Consider the following 8,519-nt stretch of genomic DNA (forward strand, 5'->3'; position numbering starts at 1 on the left):
AGTCTTACGTCCCACCATCATGAAAGTGACATCCCTCATCTTTGCCTTATTATAGCGATTAAAAGCAAGTCACAGGTCCTGTGTACACTCAAGAGGAAGGTTTGCAGAAGGGTGGGAACACCAGGAGGCGAGAACTAACACGGACCACAGTTGATACAGAAATTATGGGTGACTGCCTTTGCTGTGGGAGATAGCCGTTTGTCTCCAGGCTGGAGCTCTGACAAGGAGTAAGATACAGACCAAAGTGACTGGCAGTCTGCGAGGAAGACAGACTGATTTTAAGGCTTAAATGTAGAGTGAAAATTCAGTTATTGGAGTCCTACTATATGCCAGGCACTAGTTGAAAAGTTTACATGTATGAGCTCATTCAATTCCCATAACTCCTTTAAAAATGCAGTAAAATGCTTCTAAGGTAGGGGTTCTTACTGGCTTATTTTACAGATAAGGCATTAGGGGCAGAGAGGTTAAGTCACCTGCCCAGGGTCACACAGCTCGTGAGCCCTAGAGCCAAGATGGGGACCCAGGTGGTCTGACTCCAGCAGTGAAGGAGCCTCCTCAACTCAGCTGCTGAAGCCTTGAGGCTAAGAAAGCCTCCTTCTCCCTGGAGTGTGCAGCCGGTTTTTGAAAGGCACAGGCTGGGGAAGAAAAGCTGGCTCCAGCTGGAGTAGAGGAGAAATGGGGTAGACAGTTGGGCAAAGAGGGCACAGTGAAAGGACATGAAGATGCATTTGAAATTTCCAAGGTTTCCCATGATGAAATGCGTTCTGATGGGAGAGAGCAAAGAAGCAGTTAGAAAATGACTGTCTCCAGTTCAATCAGAAAATTCAGAAATTATGAAGAAGCTGCCTTTGCACTTAACACCGACCTGCTATCAAAAAGTAACTTATCTGTAAATAAGCAAGAGATAGAGTATTTCCGTCTACAGCAGTAAAACTGCTAAAAGTTTTACTGGCGAAGACAGCCTGCAGGAGGTGTGTAACTCTTGTCTTCTGTCCATGATGGGCCTTCTCACATCCTTGGGCAAGCGGGTCAGTGATTACCAGAGTGAATTATGGTCACTGCCAAAGGATGACATTAGCTAGAATCCTGCTTCCTGCCACCATGATGGAAAACCTCCAGGTACATCAAAGAATTATGGATGAAGGTGCTTTTATAGCCTTTAAGAAACAAAATCTACAGCTCAGACTCAGCACACTGTGTTCTCTGCCCAGGCTCCTCTGGGCTTTGGTGACCCAGGCTGTGCATGGCCAAGTCAATGCTGAGAGGTCCCCTGTTCCTTGAGATTTAGAAGCACTGGCTTTGACTTAGACCTATATGCACTCAGACAGCATTCCACTTGATAAGCTCCGTGGCTGTGGACACAGCCCTGGACTTCTCCAAGCCTCAGTTTCCTCATCTGTCAAATGGAACTCACAGTGACAGGACAATAAAGTTGTAGTGAGAGGGAAGTGAGATAATATACGTTAGGCACCGAACACAGTGCTCCATCTCTGCCTGCTCCGTAAACGGCAGCCAGCTGCTGCAGAACGCACCAAGCATCTCAGTTTCACGTCGCATAGGAAATGGAGCATCTAACTCACACTTACAAATTAAGTTGGGGAAGATTTGGAGGCAGATATTGTTTGTTGAGGCTTCCCTGGTGACTCAGACGGTAAAGAATCTGCTTGCAATGCAGGAGACCCAGGAGACATGGGTTTGATCCCTGCGTCAGGAAGATCCCCTGGAGAAGGGCATGGCAATCCCCTCTAGTATTCTTGTCTGGAGAATCCCAAGGACAGAGGAGCCTACAGTCTATGTGGGGTCGCAAAGGGTCAGGTATGACTGAACAATGAACAGAGAGATCGTCTGTTGATGAGAGGTATATAGATTCGGTGTTATCCCAAGTATATCACTAAGCTATTGTATATGCTAGTAAGGCTGACTGCAAGAGAAATTTTCTATGTCCTTTCGAAATAGTGTGGTCAATAACGTAGACTAATTGAAATCCATTGAGAGATGAAAGATACAGACCAGCAAGAACCAGACCAAATAGGACAATGCAGACCCATGCCTCTGCAGCAGCCAGCCCAGGAAGCCAATTTCTGCAGCAATTGGTGCAGAACGGTCAGACTTGGTCAATGACTGCCAATTTCTGTTTTTTTGTTTTTTTTTTAACCCCCACATCCATCTCGTACCCAACAGAAAAAGTCAAATATGCTCTGAAATCAGATAAGATGCTCCCATTCTAGTCAGCCTCCCTCCAGCTTTTGCAGACCAACAGCCCCCCAGAGGGGCACACCTGCAGCCTCCCCCTTTCAACGAAACGGCCTTCGTGCTCCTCTGTCTTTAAGCCTCTGCCAGAGGTGAGTGATGGGGACCGAGCCTCTTGCTATGGCGAGCTGTGAGGGTGCAGGAGGGTTGTTCCAACTTGTGTCATCTATTTGTCTCCATAAATAGGTATGATTGAGGTGGCCGACTTAATAGTAAAGCTATACTTAATATTAAAGCTTCCCAGGAACTCTACAATATTGGTTGAAAGTAAATATCCACTGGCTTAAGATTTTTTCAATGTTTTTTTTTTTAAAGACACTATTATTCACTTACTATAAATTTAAAAATCAGACATTTAGAAAATGTCTGCAAAAAAGCCCTCCTAAAAGCAATATATATATATAAAACCCTAAACTTACCACCCATCAGTAATCTCTCAACATTTCCAGACATCTGTGAGACGCGGATAGGAGTGCACACACGTGGGTGCCTGAGTGTTTTTATATAAATGCGGTAAGAGCATGCTGAGTTGCTCCAGTTGTGTCCATCTCTCTGCAGCCCTATGAGCTGTAATCCTCAGGGTGCCTCTATCCATGGGGTTCTCCAGGCAGGAAAACTGGGGTGGGTTGCTATGCCCTCCTCCAGGGGATCTTTCCAACCCAGGGATCAAACCCTTGTCTCTTATGTCCCCTGCACTGGCAGGTGAATTCTTTACTACTCGCGCCACGTGGGAAGTCCAGAAATGTAGTTACACAATTCAGATTCTGAAATCTGTTGAATCAGTTCACAACAGGCACGGATAGCTATCTATGTCTGTCAATGTTGAAAGATACCATTTAAGGTCTGCATTGTATACAACTGCACAAGTGTATCACAACTTAAATTGTCCTCTACTAATGGGCATTTTGATCATTCGATATTGTGTTGCTAGGGAAAATGCTGCAATATACACTTTTGCACATTTGGCCAATTGCTTGTAATGATGAAGCTCTAGAAGCGGTAAACTGATAAACAGGGAGACACGTTTAAAAAGTCAACATCTGCTGCTAAAGTGGCCTCTGAAAAAGGCATATCCCTTTTGGAACACTGGGTATTGCTTATCTTTTCCAATTTTGGGAATATGGTAGATAAAAAGCAATATCATATTGTTTAAATTTGCACTTTTTCACTTTTCATTATGAGTAAGAATAAACATTTATCTTCCATCTATCAATCTACCTGCCTACCTGCATACATATACACGTTTGGAATTTTTTTAAATTGCCCTTTTATGTACTTGGCCTATTTTTCAATTCGATGTCACTTCTTATTGATTTTAAAACTTACTTATGTAACAGGCTATTAAGCATTTGTGTCATATTTTGTAATTATATTTTTCTTTTATTTGCATTTATTAGCTTGCAAATATCTTTAGTTTTTCTCTTTCAATTTTTCTGGCTATTAGGTCATGGGAAAGAAAGTGTTTCCGTTCCAAGATAATAAAAGGTTTTAAGATTTTATTTAAGTCTTTGATCCAGGACATCATCTCTTGCTGAGTTAGATTATATTCTCAAGTGTATTTACATAAAGGTACATCAGCCCTCTTTGCATATTTAGAATGTCCTTCAGCTGACTTCTAATGTAAATAACAGCTTATTGAATATACCATTTTGAGGTTAGCATTTCTTTTTCTGTCAAAATTTTGTAGACATTCGATTGCTTGATTTTCTATTTGAATCTTATGTTATTGAGAAATCTGTCTTTAATTTTTTTTTTTTTGCTTGTGAGTCACCTGTTTCTTCTTATTGCATATTTGTAAAATTCTCTCAGTTTCTTTAACAGTTCAGTTTGAAAGTTTAAAGTTTCGTAATCTTACCAGGATAAATCTCAGTATTTATTATTCTCTATTCATTGTCTAGGTCACAGTACTTCCTTAAATGCTCTCTTCTCTTAAATTTTCATTATCATTTAATTCTACTTACTTATTTTCAAATTCACAGAACTCAATATCCATATCGAATATCCAGCATCTATCACATTTGGATCACTACCTTAGTCTGAATTCCCTGGAACACACAACATGGGCAAAACCTCACAGCTGCCCTCTGGAGTGGAATCCCAGGACAGCAAGGATGACGGAGGAATGCGCGTGGAGCAAAGAGGGAGGAACAGCAAATTCAAAGTTGTGCCATCATCGCAAAGCACCGCGGCATGCTGTGGCTCCAGGCCCCGCTGGTCTCAGGACACGTCACTGGGGAGGGGGTGGGGGGCGAGGCCCTTGTCTGCCGAGTCTGTGTTCCCACTGGTCTGCTTGCTCCTTGCCATCAAAGCTTTTCCCCAGGAATACTCCCGTTTCTGCACTGCTGGTCTGTGGTGCTCAGCCCCTCTCCCCAACCCTGCCAAGGCAGCTGCCAGGGAAACCAGGTGCCCTGTCCCAGCGTGGACACTTCACCTAAGGCTGTAAGGGGGGAGAGTGGGAGCCCCTCCCCCAGATCCTGGGGGGGTTGGGTGCAGATGCAGACAGCCAGTGACAGGCGGAGACACGGCCAAGGGTGGGCCTGGGACCGGAGGTTGTGTTGGCTGTGCACTGGTGCGCCTGCAGCCCCTGGTCCGGGAAGTCTGACCGCACGTGTGCAGCCCAGACACTGGGGCGCTCAGCGGTCGGGCCCAGCGTGACCACGGTCTCTGCCCTTCTGTCGCCTTGCCTCCATGTTTACCTGCAGCTGTTCATTCCTGCCCTGAATGGCATTAGCTTGGCTTCTGCAGTGTTGATTCTGATAACTGCAGCATCGAAAATATTTCTAATTTCTGCAATAAGACTGTCTTTACCTTCAGGCCAACAGACCTATGTTAACCTCTTTTCTCTCCTTTTACTTTTCATCTTTTGTCCTGTTTTACTCTCTAAGGAGGTGAAGAAAATTTTCTAATTTGTTTGATTTCCAAAAATGACTGCTTTGGGATATTTACTCTCATTCTCTTTCCTTTCTCTTGTTAAAAAAAATAAAAATTTGGACTTCCCTCGTGGTCTAGTGGTTGGGACTTCACCTTCCAAGGAAAGGGGTGCTGGTTCATTCCCTAGTCAGAGAGCTGGGATCTCACATACCTTATGGCCAAAAAGCCAAGGCATGGAGTGGAAACAAAGTTGTAGCAAATTCAATGAAGACTAAAAAAAAAAACTTTACAATAAATAAATAAAATAATATTTTAAAAATATTTGAAATTTAAATATTTTAAAAATTCAAATAATATTTAAGATAATAATTTCAAACAAAATAATCGTACATTTTGAGTGCTTACCATGGCAAATATTTTGTTAAGCACTTAGCATAAGTTACCTTGTAATCCTCACAACTGCAAGGTGACATCCGTAGTATTATCTCAAAGAGGCATAGTGAGGTTAATTAAGCTGCCCAAGGTGACAGAGCAAAAACCCAGAGAAGCCAAGGCTTAAACCAGCTGTGCCTGACTCCAGAGCCTGTTTTCATTTATTGAGTGTTTTCTACGTATGATGTTGGCTACACCTTCCCAAATAGGCCACGTATTGCGTTTTTAGCCTTGTTCTGCTTATCAAATTAGCTGCAGAACCTCAGCCGGGTGATTGCACTGCGTGTGCTCAGCCTCCTCCTCTGTGACACCACGTGAGTCGTGTTCTCTCCAGCTCAGAGCGACCTGCCTCTCTTTCACCATACTCTGCACTGTGGTCCCTACTCTGGACTTTGATTTGGGTTGCTACTCATCCAGGATTGAAAAAGCGAGGCTGCACTCTTAGCTCCTCTCTGCTAAAAAGAACTCTTAAAAACTGGGCTCAAATGCCGCATTGTCCCCATAACATTTTCTCAGTTAGGCAGGGGAGTGCAATGAACCACCAATTACTAGAAGCAGGAAAAAAACAACAACAACTAGAATTTTGCCTTCCAGAGATTGAAGGGTGGACACAGCTTTGGGGAGAAGATGGTTTCTTTGTTCTAGAAAAGCCACTTCAGGAAACCCTCTTGACCACCACGTGTAGGTCAAGTACTTACTCTGTGTCCTCAGCATAGCTCCAAGCTCAGGCAAAAATGCAGACCCTGGGTGAGACCAGGGTGAGGCGGGCTCTCTCAATAACCTAAAATGCTGTCCTGTTGTAGGGGATATGGGCGGGGAATGTATGTTTACAGCTCTGCAGATTAAAATAGAAAATGCAAAATTCTTTTCATTGGCAGCTTCCTCGGGTTTTCCAGAGATGAAATCTGAGGATGCTAGGCATGTGGGTAGGGACAGAGCTGGTGAAATGGGTTCTCCATTAGGGACTGCAAGATGTGATTTTTAACCACCAAGTGCAGTATCTGGATTCTGTTTTCAGAAAGCAAGGAGATGTTATGAAGTGACTTGGTCAGGATATTCTTATACTTTCTCTGGGTTTGGGTAGTGACCCAGAGAACTGTTGAGCTCTTCCTCACCCACCTCTTTGTCTGGGAACCAAACGGGAAGACTTCACTTGAGAGACACACACTCTTTACCACCTGTGGGGCTCTGCCCTTCTTCCTCTTGGACCAGTCAGCATATGAAGTCCCCCTTCACAGGATGGGGTGCAAGAATGAGTACCTGAAGCCCCAACTTTTACTAAACTTGCCTGGAAGGAAAATTCCCTTTCTTCCATGGTCTTGGGGCTGTGAGAACAAGTCCTTGTTGGCAGCCACTTTTCCATGTTGGGAGTGGACATTTTAACAAATTTTAAAACTAAAAAAAATTTTTTGGGGGGGACACACTATGAGACATGTGGAATCTTAGCTTCCCAACCCAGCGATCACACCCACACCCTCTGCATTGGAAGCATGGAGTCTTAATCACTGGGCCGCCAGGAAAGTCCCAGGAGGGGACTTCAAATGGTAGTGGGTGATACAGGGACATGGGAACAAAGCCCAGAGGAAAGGAGGAGACCCCGGAGTTTCTAATGTGGGTGCTAAGTCTCTTCGTGACCCCATGGACTGTAGCCCACCAAGCTCCTCTCTTCCATGGGATTCTCCAGGCAAGAATACTGAAGTGGGTCACCATACCCTCCTCCAGGGGACCTTCCTGACCCAGGGGTCAAACCCATGTCCCTTACGTCTCCTGCGTTGACAGGTGGGTTCTTCACTACTAGCGCCACCTTAGAAGCCCGAGTTTGTAATGCCTGAAGTCATGTCCACCCAACACTCTTCTTGATGTGAGCCAGTAAAATTCCCTTTCACTTCAACAGCTTTAGCTTAGCTTCCTGCTGCTGGCAAACTTTCTCCCCTACCCTGGGCACCTCTGCAGCTTGGACCTGAGTGAGAACTTCATTGTTCTCTATTTCTGCTGAAGTCAGATGTCAGCCCTCCTTCCAAGGTCTTGGTTTCTCCTAAATAACTTTGATGTTCTCTAACAACTTGGCCACAGTATTTCATTTGCCCAAGGAACCTGCCTTGGGGTGCTGTTTCACTACAAATATTACATAACGCTTTCAACAACCAAAATTATGATATTCTCCTCTTGGGCTTCTCCAGTGGCTCATGGTAAAGAGTCTGCCTGCAGTGCAGGAGATGCAGAGACTTGGGTTCAATCCTTGGGTCGGGAAGATCCCCTGGAGAAGGAAATGCCAACCCACTCCAGCGTTCTTGTCTGAAAAATCCCATGGAGTGAGGGGCCGGGCGGGCTACAGTGCGTGGGGTCACAAAAGTCGGACACGACTGAGTGAATAAACAACAACAAATCCTCCTCTTAAGTTGGTGGCTTCTGCTCCTTGGCTGCAAAGCGAAGGCTAATGAACTCCCAGGGTGAGAATGGGTCTAAGAAGGCTCTGAATTACCCTTTGTCTCAAATGTGCACTCAACCTCTGCCTGGTATAAATTGGGAGCAGTGAGGAGTAATAAAGGCGGTAGCATCTTCTGTGATAAACTCCTGCCAAAAAGCATGGAAAACGGTGACATAACAGAGGAGCAGGAGAAGGAGGAGGAGGCGACATTTACAATTTTTTGTTTTATTTTGTGGGTATAACCATAAAAAAGTAATGTCTTCCATTTGATTCAGGCTGTTATCGTTTTATTTCTTGAGGAGAGTTCACTTACAATATCTGAATTGACATGGGTAGAAAGGATATTGCAATTTCCATTTTACAGTTGATGAAACTGAGATCCTCAGAAATAAGCCCAGGACATATAACTAATTAGAAATCTGTACTTTGTTTGTTTCAACCTTTCAAAAAATTGTTTATTTTTCATTAGTCGTCAACTTATTGAGTTATAATTTATGTATGATAAACTGGATTCATCAACTCTATAGTTATCTGACAA

Source organism: Oryx dammah, unplaced genomic scaffold (genome assembly GCF_014754425.2).
Source record: "Oryx dammah isolate SB20612 unplaced genomic scaffold, SCBI_Odam_1.1 HiC_scaffold_14, whole genome shotgun sequence".
NCBI classification, from domain to species: Eukaryota; Metazoa; Chordata; class Mammalia; order Artiodactyla; family Bovidae; genus Oryx; species Oryx dammah.